Consider the following 22,198-nt stretch of genomic DNA (forward strand, 5'->3'; position numbering starts at 1 on the left):
GAGCTCAACAACCTTCGGTTGGCAGATGACGTTGTCCAGCAACACTGGAGATGAATTGCAACAAATGAATGAGGACCATAAGCTTTGTCTGCATATCCATAAACATATCCGTCAAGATAGCGAACGACTCAACAGCCCCCAATAGCCAGATGGCCATGCCAAACCCGGGAAAGTAGGCAACGAAGGCTCACACTTTCGCAGGTACCGGTCGCGAAGCGCGCGGCAGTTCGGACTGAAGTTTGAGGGACGCGAGGGTCGCGCGGCTGCTCGTGCCTCCTTCGCTCTGACGAGCGTCAATAGCGGCGCCTCGACACCACTCTCAGCCTCGAGCGTGAGTGGCACGACTTTGCGCGCGCTTTTTAGCTGTTTTTGATATTGAACGAAATATTACGGGCTTGTAAAGGGTTAAAGGGGGTACAGACTGCACAGGATAAACGAATTTCTTCTTTCACAACTAGTTTGCGCACGCGTTCGTGCAAAGTATTGCGAAAGAAGAGAAAGGCATCTTTCCGAACGGCTAACTTACTCTTAGTTCATATGTCTTTGTTATGCTATGATATTCAACTTACGTCAAATCTTTTCTTCGATACCTGCTTTTCACAGCAAAGAGGCAATTACAACCTAATGCAAACAAAAGCGTAACGGTAACAGAGCTCGCCATGCAAATAGAAGAAAACGTTTATTAGAAGCTTTAGAAAGTTTCTTTAACCTTTCATATAACCGCATGCAGATAACCTATATAACCACAGAAGGATGATGGGTGTAACGTTAAGAAAAGAGCAGATTGGGTGAGGGAACAAACGCGAGTTAATGGCATCTTAGTTGAAATCAAGAAAAAGAAATGGGGCATGGGCAGGACATGTAATGGGGAGGGAAGATAACCGATAGTCTTTAAGGGTTACGGACTGGATTCCAAGGGAAGGGAAGCGTAGCAGGGGGCGGCGAAAGCTAGGTGGGCGGATGAGATTAAGAAGTTTGCAGGGACAACATGGCCACAATTAGTACATGACCGGGGTAGTTAGAGAAGTATGGGAGAGGCCTTTGCCCTGCAGTGGGCGTAACCAGGCAGATGATGTTGATGATTATGATGATGATGACGACCGCACGCGGGATGTATACGCGATATTTCAATGTTATAGTAAAGTGGGAAGGACGTGCAGACGCTGCGGAATGATGAAGCAACCTATTGTTGACCAGTTCGTGTGGATAAACATTCCTGGCGGGCAACGTAAAGTACGGGGCAAAGTTTGTGTGGCTGCTGCCTGTTTACCTTGGTGCCCAATATTTTTTTAACCACCTGATTAAACCAAACTTCGGTTTTATTTCCCCATCTGGCAATTTCGTTCAATGAGTACTATAGATTAAATTATAGACATTGTTTTCTTGAGAATCACACCATCTGACTTATAAACATTACCAACGGCATTAATCAACGTAGATTTGACACAGACCAAAGATTCACACAACACAGTAATAATATTGCGCCCGCTGAATAAACACGTCATTATATGCGACCGATACAACGTCGCTATGGCGGATCTTCGTGTGAACCTAGGAAGGAAAAGTTATTGAGCGAATGAGCTGTACAACCTAATATTAAACTTTTATCTCTGCGCTGTGTATTATGAGTTGATTGAAATACAGTTTATGCTTTGTGCCAGTTCTGCAATGAAATAAGCTGGGCAGCCACGTATACCTATATTTATTGCCTAGCTTCCAGCCAAAAGCGCACTTAGGACGAGGTTCACGGAAATTCGTCGAATAATTACCAGGCGCAAAGCAAGCTCACATGTATTGTTCTAGTATTAGTGTAGTTATGTTGCCAGAATGGCTAATAGGGCTGCTTGTGAGCTAGCTTCTGTCACCGATAATACGGTAGTCCGAGTTGCGACTATCCACAGTACCACTTTCCACCGCTTTTATCCTTCCAAGCGTTCTTTACGCTACTGTTAAGTACGTATGGGCGCCGACCGGTAGGTACAGCCCACGATGCGATAGCCCGCCCACTGGCCCATCTCGAGCCATTCTCAGAGCGTAAATTTTTTTGCTTTCTTTTGTGTAGTTTTTGCCTGGTCGGATGTTGTCTCTGTATTGTTATCAAGCTTGTGAAGTACTGCACCACTCTCGTGAAAGGGTAGCCGGACGCCTTCCGAACGACTGTATCCTGGCGCTCAGACCGTATACACTATACCGTTCTCTTTGCGCCGTCAGCCCAGTGCCGGTGGCTTCCTCTCTTTACGACCGTCACGACGCAACGACTTCCCTGGGTGACGCGGCCGTAGTTTTCGCTGCCGCGGTAGCATTGCCTGGGTCCCTAGGTGAATAACCTTGCAGGAGCAGCTGAAGCCAAACAACTGGGGGAACAGTCAATGCCTGTTCGGTTTCTTTTACTGGTTCTTATGTTCTTTTTCCTTTTTGTGTATTTGTTTGTTTTCATGTGATAGGTTTACTGGCTTCGGTTGTCGTATCATGCAGTGGGCGGGTTCCCTATCGTCGCCTTTTCGACTCTATTCTTTGGTAACTGTCCATGCCCGCCTCCTTCCTCTACGATTTGGCCGTGTACGTTGGAAGTTCTTTGAGTCACCTTTGTTCGCATCCAAGGGCACGAGGCAATATACCCAGGCGAATCTCTTTCAGACTACACAGTCGTGTAAAACATGGTCGCTGTAACCTTGAACCGAAGTAACAGGGGAGGCAGCTGCCGATTCCGTGTAAAGTCGCACCTTTGTAGCCGTAAGAGCAGTGCTTGGAGACAGTGGCGATGAAACTTTCCTAGCATTGGCAGTCGGACATGAAAGTATCGCGAACGTAGGCTTAAGTATGCAGGAACCAGCCAAATGCTTCGCCCATATCATCGCAAAAATTCGTCCTGCAGGTTTTAGAGCTTCTGATAACTGGCTGTGCTACTTCTTGCTCGATGCCGTTCTGCATATAAAGCAAAAGGTCGCAGTTGCAATGCGATAAATACAGAGAGAAGGAGAGAGAGAAAATGATAAATGAAAGGCAGGGAGGTTAACCAGGACTGATCCTGATTGGATACCCTACACTGGGGGAAAAAGAAGCAGAGGGGAAGATTAAGAGAAGAAGAGAAAGTCCACTGTGGATATCGCCGATGTGTTTTCTTCTCTATATCCACTGACGATCCCGCAGTACGGATCAGACTGTCGCTCTATCCGGTAACTTTCAAATATCGCAGCTGCGCTTTTGTGGCCTTTTGTAGCTGCGATATGCAAGGCCATGGTCCCAAGGTATTCAAGGTCAAGAGTTTTAGATCTAGCTGTTCTAGAGCTGTGCAATATGGCTTTCATTTTCAAAACACGGGCACACGCACAGTAGATGTTCTGTAGTCTCATCGACACCACTCTCTATCTCCCCCTTCTACTCTCTTTCTCTTTTTATCCCCCTTAATCCTTCCCCCCGTGCAGGATAGTCAACCGGAACTACCTCTGGTTAACCTCCCTGCCTTTCTCTGCATTCTTTTCTCTCTCTTTTTCCACACCACAGGCATTGCACTCGGTGCTATCAGCCATTCCAATCAAAAACGTATTTCCATTGGTGAATGCGACGAGCAAGCGTAAGCGACACATCATTGCTTCCTCATTTCGCGGAAGCTCAGGTAGCAGCCGCAGCTGCATAGATGAGTCGAGGGAATGCAATCGAGTCTGGATGAATTTAGGTGCGTGCCACTGCTCCCATGTCATTTTCTCTCTCTCCTTCTCTCTATATTTATCGCATTGCAACTGCGACCTTTTGCTTTATATGCGCTAGCTTGCTCAGGCTTGGGCTGCGCCAGTCCTCGATAAAGGTACAGAAACAAGGTTTGCTCCTTCGTGTGCTTTCCTAGCAGCTTCACCGGCAAGGTAGTTGCCGGAGATGCCGCAATGACCTGGCAGCCACTGAAACATGACGTCGTGTTCTTTCGCGGTTATATGATGGTACGTTTCTCGTATCTCTGACACGAGTTGTTCACAGGTCCCGCGACAAAGAGCTGACAATAGACATTGTAGGGCTGCCTTCGAGTTGCAGAATATTGCCCACCCATCAGGCGGTTGGTTGTTAATATAATAAGTGGCACCTCTGCGGAAACAAGATCCGAACCGGTCGATGTTCCGACGGGGGAAATCTTCTATCTGTTGCTTATTGATCGTGATGGTATAACTGCTGCGCCGGTGGAAAAGCCATCCGTATATATGTGACTCAATCAAACTAGAAAGTGTGCGAACAATCAAGAGTAGCTTGATTCAAGGACAAGGTAGGTAGGTCAGTCTTCTTTCTTATTCCTGGAACGGAAATGCGCACTTGAAGTTGTTTTGTACACCACTAAGGTGAGGGTGAACATGCCGAGGGTGTGAAACCCCATGATAGGGAGGCACGATGAATGCTGATGGGGAATGACACTTATGGTCGCCGTTCTTGCAGACAGGCAAGAGAGCTTGATTGCATCCGTGAAACGTGATAAATACAGTCGCTAAGCGTATCGGTGGCAATGTAAGTCAGGATCGGATGGTTTTGAGCTATTATAACTGTCCTTGCTGTTGAAGCGCTCCGCGGAAGGCCGAGCCAAACGCGTAGTGCCTGCGCTTGCACGCTCTGAAGTTCTTGAAGATTTGACTTGCATGTTTTAGCAAGCACGGGAGAGCTGCAGCGTAGGAATTCGATAAAAAGTGCTGGATACAACTGTAGCATGGAGCCCACTGACGATCCCCATGTTTTGCCGGGGATGAGTTTGAAGACGTGAACAATAGAATGAATGAATGAATATTTGATGTTTAATGGCGCAAGGACCAAGTGTGGGCAATAGATCCGAGCTTCTTCTTCAAGTGGGCAACGTGAGGTCTCCAACAAGAGAGGCCCCGGTCAACAGTGACCGCCAAAAAACGATGATTTTTTTTATAGGAGATAGGCTGGACATTGATGGGTACTGGATAACCAGACTTCTTTCTTCACGTAAAAGCTACTAACGCACATTTTTCTGTCGAGAGGGTTGGGCCTCCTGTGCAATGATAGCCAGATGCCTGTGTTGTCGCTTTCTGTAGCCTTGCACGAACCCGCAGGCGAGTGACCGCTGATGCCCAGATGCAGATGTCGTCGGCGTAGATTGAGACACTCACTGTTTCCGGTAGCGATTCTACCAAACCGAGAAGTGTGAGGTTTAAAAGAATAGGGCTTAAAACACCGCCTTTAGGAACGCCTCGGCATGTGTAATGGTCGGTATTCGGACGATCCTCAATACGTACAAACAAGGATCTTTGTGTCAAGTAGTTTCCGATCGATCAAAATACTCGCCCTCCTAATTCAATTGTCAAAAGCTCGTCTGAATGGCTTGATGGTAAACGTTGCCATACGCGCTTTTCACGTCAAGAGTGCTACTGATATTCGTTTCCGAGATTTTTGTTGCTCCACAGATGACACTAGATCGATGACGCTGTCAGCCGATGAACGGCCTCGTCTAAATCCCGCCTTAGAGTTAGGGTAAATTTTGTGGTGTTCAAAGTACCATTCGAAACGCATGATGATCATACGTTTCATGAGCTTCCCTACGCAGCTGGCGACTGCCATAGGCCGATATGATGCCAGTTCCAGCAGTGACTTTCCTGTTTAAAGCAGCGGTACCAGGCGGATGCGTTTCCATTCATGTGGAACGACGGCATCTTGTCATGAACTATTAAAAATGTTGAAAAGTTCTCGTCGCGCTTCTCGGCCTATGCGGCGCAAAGCAGTATGTGCTATTCCATCGGGCCCTGGTGAAGACGAACACCTACAGAGCGCCACAGCGACTTCTCTTTCATAGAGAAGGGAGCAACCATACTTGTATCTCGTGGACCGGGAATCTCACCTAAAGCCATGTCAGGGACTAAAACTGTCCCACTGGCGACTTACGCACAAAGTTCCTCCGCAACGTCTGCCTCACGGAGGTTTTGGTGGAAAGCAGGGGTGTTGAAAGGGTGTCGTTGCTGGGGACATAAGCAAAGACCCCGTAGGGTACGTCACACACGGGACAGTGGCTTGCGGAGGTCCAGTGACTCGTAAAAGCGTTTCCATCTTTGATCCGCTAGCTTATCCATTCGACGCTGTATCTTCGTTTGCATGTGCCGAGCTACTCTGAGGTCAAGAATTGACTTCGTGCGCGTGTGACTCCTTTGAGCTTGGCGACGTAGTGCAAGAAGCCTTTCCAATTCAATGTCATACTCTGGAGGCTTCGATGAATCTGTGAAGCAACGCGTACAATCTTGCATTGCATCTGCAACTATGTCTTCTAACCTGCGTGCGTTATATTTCTTGCATTTGTCTTCTACACGATCTTCAAAGACTGACCAGTTGATTTGACGAGATACAACTGGTAATTTGGCGTCTAGTCCATCGATTCTCACATAGGTCGGAATATGGTCCCTTCCATGGGTATCAATATCAGTGAACCACTGCACGCTCGAAGTCGGGCAACGTGACACCAAACTCAAGTCAAGGCATCTGCTGTACGTTGTTCCTCGCAGAAATGTCGGGCTTCCGTTATTTAGAAGACAGTGGTTGTGACCTGATGCAAAGAATATCAGTGACATGCCCCTAGAATTTATCGTGGAGCTTCCCCATATATGGCGGTGAGCGTTGAAGTCCCCTGTTATGATCTAAAGACCGGGAGTAGCAGCCATGATATCTTTTAGTCTTTTGCAATCAGACTCACTTGTTGGGGAAAGGCAGTCGCCAGTAAGAGTAAAAGACAGCCTCTTCTTTTTCACAGTAACACAGACGTATTGGTTACCATCGTGTGGTGCTACTAGTTGGGTCAAATACGTAGGGTCCTTGAGAATGTAAACCAGAACCTTACTACTTCGGGCACACGTGGTTGAAACGAAAAGTTCGTATCCTGATAATCTTATGGTGGCTAATAAGTTCAGTTCACAGATGACCAGTATAGGAAAGTGGTTTTCAAATACGAACTGCCGAAAATCCGAATTACGTGACTTCAGGCCTCTCGCATTCCATAGGAATATGGAAGTGCTTTCGACATCGTCCCAAAACGATCGCTGTTGTCGATGAGCCATGGTTCTGCTTTATAAGTTCTCAAGCACAGGACTTCTGAAGGCTTGCGAGAACCGGATTGCTGGTATCCGGCACTTGTAACGCACTTCGAGCAGTAGGTGTCTGTAACTTAATTGTCCAGGAGAACACTAATAGCACTCACGAGAGAGCTGATCGTGACAACAATTTGGTGATCTTGGTCCGTCATTTTATCAAGTGTCCCTTGCTGTAGAAGTCTGATCTCGCTCAGCCGGTGCATGTAGCCTCGGGAGTTCAATGCGATAAGAAATACATGGAGTGGAAGTCCTATTGTAACTGTAGAAAAATTAAACGTAAGTTCGTGTACTTTTTCGCCTATTCATTATATAACTACTCTGTTTGTTTGCAAATGCGGTAGCGTGCTTGATTTCTCGTCATCACCCCATATGCAGTAATATTTTATTATCATCGGCTTTGCTTGCTTTCTTTGTTGTTGTTGATTATCGGATTTTTGGCAAAAACGGAAGATTTGGCAGCAGACGTGCGAGAGAACAAATATGCTCCACTTGCAGAATATCATCAAAACATTAAACAGAATGCAAGTGGTGCCAACAGAACAATAAACACTCGTGAAGAATAACAGGGTACGAGATGTGTCAAATGCATTCGCGTCGGTGCCAACTCGTTCGTTTGCGTGCTGAGGTTCCCTGACACTCCAAACTACTGGATTGTGAGTGCAGAAGTTCTTCTCATTGGCCAAGGCGTTGTAACGTTTCGAATACGAGTGGACATTTTTTGAACAGCTTGTAGCATCATGGTCATTGCAGGTAACTTAACCCATAACTTTTGACAGACATTGTGCATGCATTTCCTGTGACAGAATGGCAGAAATCTGTCAAATAAACGTAGAAGTTTGTGCCCTTTTACGTACTAAACTAGTTAAAAAAAACGTTTCAGCTTGATAAAGGCTTAATAATTACCGGCGTCACTGTTTATTTTATCTCGTTATTGTAGTTAGTTATCAAGCAATTCCAGCTCATTGTAAAGTTGTTGAAAGTTATGAATGAGGGAGTTTCGTCAGTTATACCTTTTTGTTAAACTGCTGTCTGCTCCTTTCACAGCTATGGAGTTTTCGTGAATCCTCCTGTAAAGATGACCTTCTGCATCGCTTCAAGGCGAACAAAGAAGCCTCTTACAGCACCTTAGGTTTGCACCGAAAGAAATGCCATCGCGAATTGGAGACACCACCACAGTTAGCCACATTCACTATCCAGTTGAGAAACTTTACCGTTTATTCACGTTGACGGCCAAACGCAAATATTATCGGCAGTTGAAGCTGGCACCACCGAATCCTTTTCTTTGCAGCAGCCGAAACTTGATTCGCTGTCATCGCGCCTCTTAGGTCACTCTGAATAACATCTCCTCCGCCACTCACAATTTCCTCGTTCTTGTAAATTACAAACTAATCGAAGTTTCTACGATCAAAGAGGTCTTCGACATCGGATTCCTCCGCTTCAGGCGACGGGTGACCCTGAAAGGCGCTAAATGACGTTAAGGCGTTACTCGGCGCATTACGGTAATGAGATCGTTGATATCTCTGGAAACCGGGCTCTTGCAAACGAGTGTGGGACAAGTCGATACACTCGGTCCCATCGTCACTGTCCTGTTTTCATGGAACAGCAGAATTCATTTGGGTTGAAACCGTCTTAGGAGCGCAGTGACATAACTTTATTGTTGTCGACGTTTCGACGGGGACGCTGTATGGGCCTTGGCTAATTGAAACCATGCAGTACTCCTCAAGCTAGACCTGAATGCGGGGTAAACACAAGTGCAGGCGTGCGGTTACGAGTAAGAGCTAAGAGTAAGCATTTGAATAAATTTAGCAGTATGTTTATACAAAACAGCATGTTTTGTATAAAAGAAAATGACAATGAGCAAGAACGTTCAGAAGTGGCTTGTGCAATAATTGCCTGACGGGATGTAGTTAGGAAAGTGCCCAGTTCTAAGCCATTCTCTTCCCTTTATTGCAGAGCCACTCGTTAGTAAAATCAATCAATCAATCAATCAATCAATCAATCAATCAATCAATCAATCAATCAATCAATCAATCAATCAATCAATCAATCAATCAATCAATCAATCAATCAATCAATCAATCAATTCAACTTCGTCACTAACCTCAATATTCGATTACAAACATGACCTTAGACTGCCGCGAAAATTTTTCGAAACATGCCCTGCATACCAACGGCTGGATGGCTTTGAAGGAGAGATTGATGCGTGTGCGAATAAGATAAATCCCGTAAACAAGCGTGGTTTAACATCGGGAAACTGTGCAGTGGGCTATTAACAGAGGTCGTAATGGGAAGCTCTCGGTTTATATTTACTTACCTGGGGTAATTTAACGGGTACTCATTTCTGAGTATACGAACGTCTTTCGTAGCCCGCCCTCATTGCAGTGCGACTGATGTGGTCGGGAAATGAACCGAGGATTTTGCCCTCAGCCTTGCCCCTCGTCCTGGCTGCATCATCATCATCATCATCGTGTGTATGTACACTGCTGGACAAATGCCTCTCCAATGAACCCCCATAGCCCCTCTCATCTTGCACTATATATAGCTGATTACAACTTGCACCAGCAAAGTTCCTGATTTCAACTCCCCGTCTAATTTTCTGCCGTTATCGACTGCGCTTCCCTTCTCTTGGTACTCATTCTGTAACCCATTGTTTACCTTACGCATTACATGACCTGCCCAGCTTCATTTTTTATTGCGAAATCATTATGTGCCCCATTACGCAAAAATCCAGCGTTGTAGTCGGCGGCATGACACCGACAACAACGCGAAATCAAGATACGATAGCGCGGCGTGCCGTGCAGTTGTTGCACTTGATTTGAATAAACGTTACAATACTTGGAAATTAGTAGTCACATTATTTGCGCAGTCCAGGCAAGGACCCTGCCCACTCGTCCAGTCAGCATTACGCATGCGCACTGCCCTCCGGCTTCTCCGCTAGCGCCATCATGTCGGCATAGCAGCTGCCGCCATCGTTACAGGCTTCGCGGTCGCGTGTTACGAGAGCTGTTCTGGGTTCTTCGATTTTTTTTTATTTCGCCAGCTGAGAGGGAAAGGGGAACAGTTGTCATCGTTGCCAATGCCTCCAGCCCGTTGTCAGACTAAACGCCCCACGCAACAGCCGCGTCACATCAGAGACAGGCTTTGCGCCGATCCCAACTCTCTTGCATGCGTAATCATGCGAATGACAATTAAAATTTGGAGTCGGATATCTCGGAGCACAAACACGCTCGAAGAATTCTTCCAATTGATACTGTGTAGAAACTCGACTGGCTCTAGCATTTCAATACAAACATACCCACTTACTGCAGTAAAAAAGAAGTTAATTATTCAATTTTAGTGAATTGTGCTGGTGACAGCGATAATTATCATCTCAGTTTGTGTCCCCCTGGCCACATAACTTATTTGGACAGGTGGTCTTCGCGTGCGCTCAGTGCCTAATTTGAAGAAAATCATAAAGCTTAGTTTTGAACACCCTGTATATGCAGATGACGCTGGTGTTTGTTATTCCCTGGACGTAGGCTTAAGAAAACGGTATTAGTGCTTTAACGCTAATCTCTAGCATAATTTCCGGTCTTCCTCTCGGGCGATTTTTGTCGTGTCCGACTTTTGCGTGAAAACCAGTGGTGGGCAAATTTAATATATTGTCGTGTTTTTTAATAGTAAAACCTGCACTTGTGGACTTCATTTGTTTGGGGCCTAATTTTTTATTTTTTATTCATTCATTGGCATGAACAGTGTATGCACCAGGACTTTCTGCTATCGAAGTAGCTGAAAAAATAAATCCTGCAATACTCTTATAATTGTTACCCATCGTGATGGCTTAGTGCCTATGGCGTGGCGCTGCTGAGCATGAGGTCTCGGGTTTGATTTCCTCCCGCGGCGGCCACATTTCGATGGGGGCGAAATGCGAAAACGTTCATGCGCTGTGAATTTAGGTGCACGTTAAATAACAACAAGTTAAATTAAATCTGTTAAAGATGGAGAAGGGGTGCGTTGAAGAGAACATTGAGAGGAGCGGCTTACTGTTGCATTACGAAGCTGTGTTTGCCTTGTGGATTGTTTGAAGTGATTGTTTGGATTGTTTGTGGTTGAAGTTTGAAGTGTTTTGGAAATAGCACAAATGCTCTATTTAAAGTAATGTCCGTGATGGAATTTGCGGAGCTCCAGCTACGCGCTACGCTTTCATCAGTTGTTGGAATACGACAGTTTTGGCTTACCGCTACCACCTCGGCCACGTGTCAGTAATAATTGCGCCAGGTAAATTGGTATTCTGCAAGAGTCCACCTAGTGCACTGTCTATTTCGGCCACTGCTGATTGGATGCAGCTGTACAGGCGAGGAGTAGACGAGCGACCCTAGCCAACCAGCAGTGGCCGAAATGGGCAGTCCACTAGGTGGACTTTTACAGAATACCACCCCTGTTCTCCACAAGAAGCTCACCAACGCTTTGAAAGCCTTCTCTGCTGAGGATGGTCTCGGCCAGTGTTTCAGGACCCTTTCCTCCGACAAAGGGCGTTTGTCAAGACTATCTAACACACTTGAAAGTTATTTCCTGGGCGCACTGAAGCGGGGACACTCACAGAGAAGGTGGCCGATTGTTTCCACCCAGCTACAGTTATCGCATGTGGGGCTGTTGGCCATTTTGATCTGAAATGAGTAAGCATTCGTGAAGGCACACCAAGCCACAAAAGGCATGGAGGCGTCTCCTCAGCTCTAGATAGTCGTGATGGAAGACGTAGCCGTAGATTCGGGTTCAACTTGTGGACACGAGCGCTGGTAAATTCCTTCTAGTTCCACTGTGCAAGTGTAAGTTCACGTGCGAGCGAACGAAGCCCTGTGGCCGCGTCTTTTAATGGATAACAGTACAGATACATAGTGGAGGCCATCATGAGCAGATCGGGTGGCCTCATCTGTACGGTTGTTTCCCTAGATACTGCAATGGCCCGGTATCCACTGATAAACTATCACTGAAAGCCTATTTAGCTCCAGCGAACACGGACAGAAGGAAAACGACATCACAATGCTCAAACTTCAACAACTTTATTCTCAGGAAACAGCCACCTATTTCACCCATGCACAGTGGCGCCACATCATCCAAATTTTTAACCATCTGAAAAAGCTCTCTCCTTATCTAACAAGTTGACCGAAGGGGCGCTGACACATGTATCACTATTCCGACTGATAGCCTGAGCCTCAATAATCTTTCGCAAATCTTTATCTTTGTGCTTAGCAAGAACACGGCAGGACCCATACACCGGCGCACAGCCGCATTCCTGACAGTGAGTTGACAGATGACAGAATTGCTTATTTCTCCCGTTTAGGCTATGTTCTCGTAACCGGTCATTAAGACGCCTTCCTGTCTGTACGAAGTATTTTTCCCGCAGGGCAGCGGAAGCTCGTAAATAGCTTCGACGCAGCCGACTGGTGCTTTACGATTATTCGTAGAGCACACGACAGCTCGCTTACGGTACGGGTTCGTTAACCGCCATTTTTTCACCAGTTTTTCTGGCACTGAAAAGATCACGTTTGTGTCCACACGGCTAGCCATTTCTTAAAGCCTATGTGCCGTTCTATGGAGATAGGGCACTACCGCTAGCTTCCCTCTGCGTTTCGTCCGTTGATTTGCCGCGTCCCGAGTTGCGCTGTCTGACACGCATGTTTTAAGCAGCTCTACTACGACCGAAACCTGCACTGACTCCGGAAACCCTGCTGCTGAAAACCTTCCCGACTTATCCATAAGACTTGTGTAGACCTTATGGTGGCCAGATTTCTTTAATGCATTTCCAAAGCACAGTTCCATGAATTCATCGCCAATAACGAGGTATTTCCGTGTGGTTATGAAGTTTACCGGTGGGACAGAAACACACATGGTGGCGGCGTTTTTCTTCTCATTAATGAGTGCCTTCACAGTACTGAACTCCCTACTTCTTTCAATCACTCTGAATCCATATGGTGCAGGGTTAGAATGAGCAATGGCAATTACCTTGCTGTTGGGGCTTTTTACCGGTCTCCTAGTTCTTGTAATACGGAATCATTTACCGAGCTATCAAACTTTTGAACTACCGTAAATACTGAGTATATATATACTTGGGGGTGACTTTAACATGCCTGCTGTTGTCTGGGAAGATCGCAAACCTGTGTTCACAGACTCGACTGCCCTATCTCTTGCCTTTTTAGAGTTTATTATAACTAATGTCCTAACCCAATTCGTCTCCGAATGCACGCGACGAGATCATTTTTCTGCCAGCACTTTATATTTGTTTTTTGCTAGCTCTGAGTCGTTGATCCAAAATGTAGCTGTCATCCCTGGTATCAGTGATCACGATTACGTTGTTGCCACGTCTAGTGCCGCTTCAGTTAGACCAGCCCATAAATATCCTAGAAAGGTTTTTTTCTACGACCGAGGGGATTACATGTCTTTATCACGAGAGCTTTCAAATTTCTTCCCTATCTTTTATGAGGTCAGCCAGTCAGTGGACATAGATGAAGCTTGGATTCTTTTCAGAGATAAATTAAAGGCTTTAATTGAAAAATACATACCTTCCAAACTTTTGACAACTAGACGCCGGAAAGATAAACCTTGGGTAGATGAGAAAATTCGCTCGCTAATTAACAAAAAACGCCGCCTGTATGCTTCCTATTTGAAGACTCGCAATCAGTCTGTTTTCCATGAAATGCGTCACGTGAACTACAAAATTAAGCAAGAAATAAAGGTAAATAAACAAACTTATATCTCATCGCTTGACGCAAAGTTGAGGGATAATCCTAAAGAATTTTGGAAATTTGTTAAAATAAATGGTAAAGTGGACACCACTGTCCCTATTTTGTCAGTTGGCGAGAAAACAGTGCTTGATGGTTATGAGAAGGCTTGCTGTCTGAATTCCTATTTTAAAAGTGTTTTTTCTGAGACGCACACTGGTGAACTGCCTGAAATACAAGAAATAGTCTACGAGAATATGCCTATGGTTACTGTCACATATAACGGTGTTCTGAAGCTTATTTCCAATCTGAACAACAAATCGGCTGGCGGTCCTGATGGTATTCCGTCACAGATATTGAAATCCTGCTCTCAAGAAATTGCGCATTTTTTAGTAGCTCTGTTTAATAAATCATTAAATACCATTTCATTACCTGCAGAATGGAAGGTAGCCCACGTCGTTCTCATTCATAAAAACGGTCCCAAAATGTACTAGAAAACTACAGGCCCATTTCTCTAACATGTGTATGTTGCAAAACAATAGAACACATTATATACAGTGCTGTGATGAAACACCTTCAAAGCAATAATTTCTTTTCGAATTTACAACACGGATTCAGGCCTGGCTTGTCATGTATGACTCAACTGGTAGAGTTCTCCCATGATCTCTCTTACTCTTTTGACCTTGGATTTCAGGTAGACTGCATATTTTTGGGATTTCCGGAAAGCTTTTGACACCGTTTCTCATGCATTACTTTTACATAAATTATCTTGTCTCGGTATACACCCTGCAATAGTACATTGGATTGGAAATTACCTGTCTGGACGAACACAGCATGTTTTAATAAACGGCACCAAATTAACACCTGTCACCGTAACCTCTGGCGTGCCCCAAGGGTCTGTTTTGGGGCCTTTGTTATATTTTGTCGTTATAAATGACATTGTTCACAATCTAGAGTGCAAAGTGAGGTTATATGCTGATGATTGTGCCATATACAAGAATGTAGAAAATGATTGTGATGTTAGTAGTTTGCAGAATGATCTAAACAAAATTCATGCTTGGTGCATTAAGTGGGGCATGTCTTTGAACAGTGCTAAATGCCAACTTGTGTCATTCACCCGTAAACGCTTTCCTGTGCTATCAGTGTATAAATTGGACGGACTACTTCTTGAAAAGGTCCAACACTACAAATAACCCGGGGTCTATTTTTCAGAAAATCTAACATGGAACAGACATATTGAATACTTAACCTTAAGATCATCTCGTATGCTAAACCTTCTTAGACGTAATTTTTATAACGCCCCCCCCCCCCCAGAAAGTAAAAGAACTGCATTACATAACAAATGTTCGTCCGGTACTCGAATACGCTTGCCAGGTATGGGACCCTCAAAGTTCTACACTTATAGAAAAGCTTGAACGTGTCCAAAACCGTGCTGCAAGATTTGTTTCTGGTAATTATAACTTCCGTAGCAGTATTACATTAGTTAAAGAGGACCTTGGTTGGAAAACACTAGCACACCGCCGATTAACTGCAAAATTAGAACTTTTTTTCCGAATCTACTCTGATCTCACAGGAATAAATAAGAACTTGTACATTTTTCCTCCCCACTTCATCTCTAAACGATGTGATCACGAGCTGAAAGTTCTTGAAATACGCTGTCGTACTGATGTCTACCATAATTCATTTTTTCCGCATGCTTCCGCACACTGGAATAAGCTTCCCAGGAGCATTAGTGAATGTAAAACGTGTTTAGAGTTTCTGTCTTTATTGTCACGCAGTCTGTCGTCTGTCGTAGTATAATATCATCCCATTTTCTTTATATCATTTGGCTGGCATTGCACTTCATGCGATAGTGTACCCTTTCCATTTCTGTCTTGCAATTTTGTACTGCATTTCACTGAAGGCCGTTTTGCCGGCGAGATGACTCATCGATGTTACGTATTTTGTTACTTTTACCACCTGTGCTTATGTATCAAGTTTTTGTCACATGTTCATTTTTCTTCAATTTGTCCCCCCCCCTGCAATAACGCCCTTGTGGTGCTGCAGGTACTTGTATAAATAAATAAAAATCTAAATAAATTTGGCTATGCTCCTCTTGACGAGCTTCGAGTGGGCGGACTGATACGGCAACAGGGGCTTATTAGCCCTGGGTTTATACTCCCAACACGTGTGCCATTCCATGAACTCGAGCTGGATATCTAAGAACCGCAGCACGTTAGCTGTCGGCTCTTCAAGCGTGGGGAGGTCGTGATCTATTATTACTCCCAGGAAGCGGTGGGTCCTTGTTCGCTGGCGCTAAATATGCTTTCAATGTCAGTTTACCAACACGCCCAACAAATGGCAATGATAAACTATGTTGTGTTTTTTCTCTAGTGCGTGGTGATGAAGAAGTGTTTTGTCAGTGACTAATTGTTCATTTAGTCCATGACGAAATGGTGACATAATGCGCTGGAGAGCGGCCTTGGAGTCAGAGAAGATTGACCATGTCTGTGGCGGTTCTTCAATTACAAATTCTAGAGCAGCACGGAAGACAGCGAGTTCTGCAGCAGTCGATGATGTAAAATGCGATGTCTTGAACTTTATCGTGACGGACTTCGCGGGAATAACCACTGCACCTGTTGAGCTTGCAAAGAAATTTGAGAGCAGCAAAGAAAGAAGAGTAAGAAAAAGTGTGGAAGAAAGAAATGAGAAATAAAGACAGCGGATGCCTTGTCCGCTGTGTTTCTCACGCAGGAGCCGTGGTGTGGCTTGCTGTAGGGCTAAAAATGACGATTGCGTTTCTTTTGGCTTCCAGGAATGGTTAGGAGGGCTTTGAGGTGATGTAGGCAGCACAACGGCAATGGAAGTCTTGCTGCAGGCGGGAAGTTTGATGGACGCACTGAACGATGCGAAGCAAAAGTATCGCTGAAGGCAGAAGGTGGCCTAGAAGCAGGAAGTGAGGCGAGGTGGTGCGATAGAATGTGGACGAAATGCCTGTTGTGCATTCCTAAGGCATCGAGGGAAATATATGTTGTGATTGGACGATCACTCGCGATGACGACAGTCACTGCTGAAGATGCACATCTCGGAAGGCCAACGCATATTCTTAGTGCTTGAGCTTGAATCGACTGGAGGACGTGTACATTTGTTCTTCGGGTGCTTCCCAGCACAGGTAACATGTAGCGCATGAACCCGATGAAAAGTACAGTATAAAGATGAAACATTGCTCGTACATATGCTAGCCACGATTTTCCCACGAGAAATTTTAGCACGTGGATAATCAAATGTGAGTTTCTTGTAGGCAATATGAGAGTTCCAGGAGAGGTCGCGATTTATTATTGCTCCCAGAAAGTGGTGGGTCTTCTCATAACTAATTGTCTGTCCATTGATTTTAATGACGTTTAGGCCCATCGCCTTGCGCGTGAAGGCAACCAGCGAGCACTTCTCACATGACAGCCCTAGTCCCCGTCCTTGAAGTTAGTTTAACGTCAGTGTAGCCGCTCTCAGAAGCCGTCACCCCTGATATCCAGATGTAGGCGTCGTCCGCGTATATTGACCGGTGCGCGCACCGCGGAAGTGCATAAGCAAGGTGGATGAGGGCAAGGTTAAAGAGATAGGGCTCAGGGCTCCACCTTGAGGCACACCGCTACAAGAGCAATGGTGCGTCGTTGAACCACCTTTGCACACCGAAAGTTCATTGGATTGGGGGGCTGTGTCTACCAATGGACTGACAGTTATTAGAAGGGGAATCATGAAGCGGGCTAACGTTCGACGGTATGAGCTGCCCGTTGAGTATAAGCCGACATCGGTGCGAGCTTCAACATCGCGGCACACTTTCATTGAGAAAGAGAAACACCACGCATATTTTCGAGCCTATGGGTAACAGGCCTTGTGGGAACCTTAGGATGGGCGACCATACCACGCACATTGGTTTCAAGAGAAAGTGCCTCTGCAGCCTTTCAACAGATTTCGTTCGGTGTAATGCGATGATAACCTGTGGCACAATTTTGTTATCCACTTTAAAGATGGCAAAACATTTCACGGACGCAGGTTGAAACAAAGTATGATATTTAGCATTCTTTGAAACGTGTGTGCCTTATCAGTGGTAAATTGATTTGTGGCCTGGTTCCTTAATTATTAGTTCATTGATTGAGGGAGTGATTGATTGACTGGTTGGTTCGTTGGTTCACTGATTGATCCTGCATCTAGCGGGTCTATGCCTATCGTTTGCAGTTAGTACTGGCATGAACGCGCTCCTATACTGACGGTAATCGCGGTGTATGGTAACATACATTCCAAGTAATCTTCGACAGATTCAATTTCGATTTACATTCTGTACCTCAATCCATGTGAAAATAGAGAAACACTTTAGTTCTCGTAAAACTGCGTAAATGGTATGCATTTTGCACGGTAGCGAAGGATACGTAACATCAGGTGCCAAAATTGTCATTATTATCAAGTACGTTTCAGGACAATGACATCTCCCAGTGATCTCCAGTCGCACTTGTTCAGAGTAAAACGATTCTCTGATATCCCTGCACCCTGTCTAATCTAATTGGTCTATCGAAGACTCCGCGATCCTCAATTGCGTTTACCTAGTCACCACGATGGTTAAGTGAATATAACATTCTGATACTCAACATGCCGTGGTGGGTCTGATTCCCTGCCCTGGCTCACATATTCCAACAAAGTAACGATACAAAAACGATTCTGTAGCCAACTTTGCGCACATCTTAAGGAACGTGAGATCGTCAAAGCTCCATCCTCCACTGTGTCATCTATCTCTGCCCTTGTTTTGGTTCAAGGCTTTCAGATAAATCACTCAGTCAATAAATCAATCTAATAAATCAATCAAGTCCCCCAAATCAATCAATCAATCAATCAATCAATCAATCAATCAATCAATCAATCAATCAATCAATCAATCATGTTTCCCTTTCACTGTCACCCATCCAGTTACATCCGTAGATTGCTCGTTCCTAATATTGCATGACACGCCCTATTTATAAAGTGCAACTCAACTAGAATATCAGCCGCCCGCGTCTTGTCTCGCACGTATCTACTATGGTGCAAATGTTTTCTCGCGTTGCCCTGGATGCCGGGCTGTAGTTGAGATGAATTCTCGAATGCACGTCTTTATATGCGGCGAAGCCGACCTTTTGACACGGTCTTGTTGATCCCGAGAAATTGATGAATGTGTCATCAGGAGAAATGCACATTCACAGTGCCCGCGAATGACAGACGGCTTAATTGGAGGAAATGTAGAGAGGATAATCGATGCTGCTGTGTGTCCGTAGCCTCCGTTTAGCAGAATGAAACAGAACACAAGAGATACATGATATTGACACGTGTACTTATATTTATCGGGCGACACGTTTCGCCGCCTAACAAATCTTATCGCACAGCGCGGGACGCGCTTGCATGTATCCGAAGTTTCTGGAAAGTTATCGATGCTTCTATCCACAGTCTGTTGTCGACGAACCTTCTGTTATCTGATTTATTCGCCTGACTCGAATGGTGTAGAACTTTGTGGAAGGCACGCGGGTCCCAACGATTAGTCTGGAACATTCGACGATCCTGTATAAAAGCCGACGCGCTTGACCCGCTGATCAGATTTCCGACGATCGCCGACTGTGTTCGCCGCTTTCGTTGTGCTATAAGTGTAGCCTGTTTTGTGGGCACAAGTTCGCCCAATAAAAGTTAGTTTTCTCGTTCACAGTATTGCTACTGTGTTCTTCTACGTCACCACCACGTGACATCTGGTGGAGGTGCTTTGCGTTCATGTACCGGACGCCCCCACAAAGCCGTGACCCAAGCCCTCACTCGGAAGACACCAACGTCGCCAAGAACCAGCGAGGTAGCCGCAGGCTGCAAGGACTGCCCCCGGAGCACGGACTTTTGCCTGAGACGACTAGGAAGATGGCCACCACGTCAACCCCAATGGCAGCCCCAGCGTCACCCGTCGTGCTGCAGCAGCCCAGGGAGCCTCCGACGTTCCGCGGTTCAACTTTCGAGGACCCGGAAAGCTGGCTCGAGACGTACGAGAGAGTCGCTACCTTTAACAACTGGAACAGCGACGACAAACTGCGATATGTCTTCTTCGCTTTGGAAGACGCGGCCAGGACGTGGTTCGAGAACCGAGAAGCCACCTTAACGACCTGGGAACTTTTCCGAAGCGGCTTCCTGCAGACGTTCGCAAGCGTCGTACGCCGAGAACGAGCCCAAGCGCTATTAGAAACCCGGGTGCAGCTACCTAATGAGACGACCGCTATCTACACGGAAGAAATGAGCCGTCTCTTCCGCCACGCCGACCCTGAAATGCCCGAGGAGAAGAAAGTCCGCCTGCTGATGCGTGGTGTGAAGGAGGAACTTTTTGCCGGAATGGTACGAAGCCCACCGAAGACCGTGGACGAGTTTCTTCGCGAGGCCACCAGCATCGAGAAGACACTCGAGATCCGAAACCGGCAATTCGACCGCCGCACAAACTCGACGAACTACGCCGGAGTTCAATCACTGGCCACCGACGACCTGCGCGAGGCTATCCGAGCGGTCGTGCGGGAGGAGCTACAAAAGCTGTTCCCACCATCACAGCCTCAAGTGGCTTCGATTGCCGACGCCGTGCGTGAAGAACTCCAACAACAACTTGGAGTAGCCCCTGTATCGCCCCAGCCTGAGCCGCAAGCGATGACCTACGCCGCCGTCGCACGCCGTCAAGGTCCCCCTCCGCGACCGCGCCAGGGCCCTGTCACGCCGCAGTTCCGTCGTCCACCGCCGCCAGCGCCAGCACGACCACCCGTCGCCCAGCGGACCTACGCGAGGAAGACGGACATTTGGCGCGCCCCTGACCACCGCCCGCTCTGCTACCACTGCGGAGAAGCGGGGCACATCTACCGCCGATGCCCATACCGGGAGATGGGACTGCGAGGTTTCGCCGTTAACGCGCCGCGGCCACAGATTGGCGAACGACCTCGCGATATCGCCGACTACCTCGCTGCCACTCAGTGGAGCCCTCGACGAGCTTCCCGTTCGCCGTCACCAGGCCGCTACCTGTCGCCGCAGCGCCGACCATACACTGGCCCAGCCGGGGGCCGGTCCGTCAGCCCATATCCGGAAAACTAAAAGCAGCAACCGATGGAGGTGCGGTTGCTGTTCGTCGAACTGACGAAGATCCTCCGCCGCCGACGAAGACGACGAAGAAACCATCTCGACGACTTCATGACGACACGCCGCCGTCCCGAAGAAGTCGGGAAGCCAAGACTACACCGACGAAAGACGACTTGACGACGCGACGTTCCAACTTCAGTTCAACACGACGCAGCCGTGATCCGACGCCAAGACCGAACTGCAACGCCAGACAAAGAACCACCGACCTCGACGTGCTTCTCGACGGCCACGCAGTCACTGCCTTAGTCGACACAGGGGCCGATTACTCCGTAATGAGTGGACACATCGCCGTCCAGTTGAAGAAGGTTAAGACTGCATGGGAAGGCCCTCAAATTCGGACCGCTGGAGGACACCTGATTACGCCGACAGGAATGTGCACGGCAAGAATTACCATTCACGACCGGACTTACCCTATCACCTTCGTTATCCTCCAACAGTGTTCACGAGACGTCATTCTCGGCATGGACTTCCTTAACCAACACGGCGCAGTCATCGACCTGAAGTCGAAGTCAATAACGCTGTCGGAAGATCATGCAATACCGCCGGAGAGCCCTCGTAGTCACCACGCCTTGAGTGTGCTTGAAGATCAAGTGAGCATCCCGCCTCGCTCCAGCATTGTTATTTTGGTCGGCACCGAAACACCCGCTGACGTAGAAGGCGTCATCGAAGGCGACCAACGTCTACTGCTCGACCGTGAAATTTGCGTCGCAAGAGGGATCGCTCGACTGCACCGAGGAAACACGAAAGTGTTGCTGACAAACTTCAGCAAGGAGTTCAAGCACATCAACAAGGGCACTACGATCGCATACATCGAGGAAATTGTGGAAACCAGCGATGCCTTTGTCCTCTCGGATTCTATCGCATCTACCCCGACAACCGTAGTTCCCGAGCCAGACTTCGACATAAGTCCAAGTCTCCCCGTGATTAAGCAGCAACAGCTCAGAAGTCTGCTTCGACGATACAAAGGCTGCTTTTCGACGTCATCGAGGATTCGACAAACACCAGTCGCAAAGCATCGCATAATAACCGAAGAATGCGCTCGACCACTACGCCAGAGCCCTTACCGAGTTTCGACGCGAGAACGTGAAGCTATAAGAGAACAAGTCGACGAAATGCTGCGCGACGACATCATCCAGCCGTCGAAAAGCCCGTGGGCATCCCCTGTTGTCCTGGTAAAGAAAAAGGACGGAACCCTACGTTTCTGTGTCGATTATCGTCGACTGAACAAGATCACGAAGAAGGATGTATACCCCCTCCCACGGATAGACGACGCATTAGATCGGC

Source organism: Dermacentor andersoni, chromosome 9 (assembly GCF_023375885.2).
Source record: "Dermacentor andersoni chromosome 9, qqDerAnde1_hic_scaffold, whole genome shotgun sequence".
Classification (NCBI taxonomy): Eukaryota; Metazoa; Arthropoda; class Arachnida; order Ixodida; family Ixodidae; genus Dermacentor; species Dermacentor andersoni.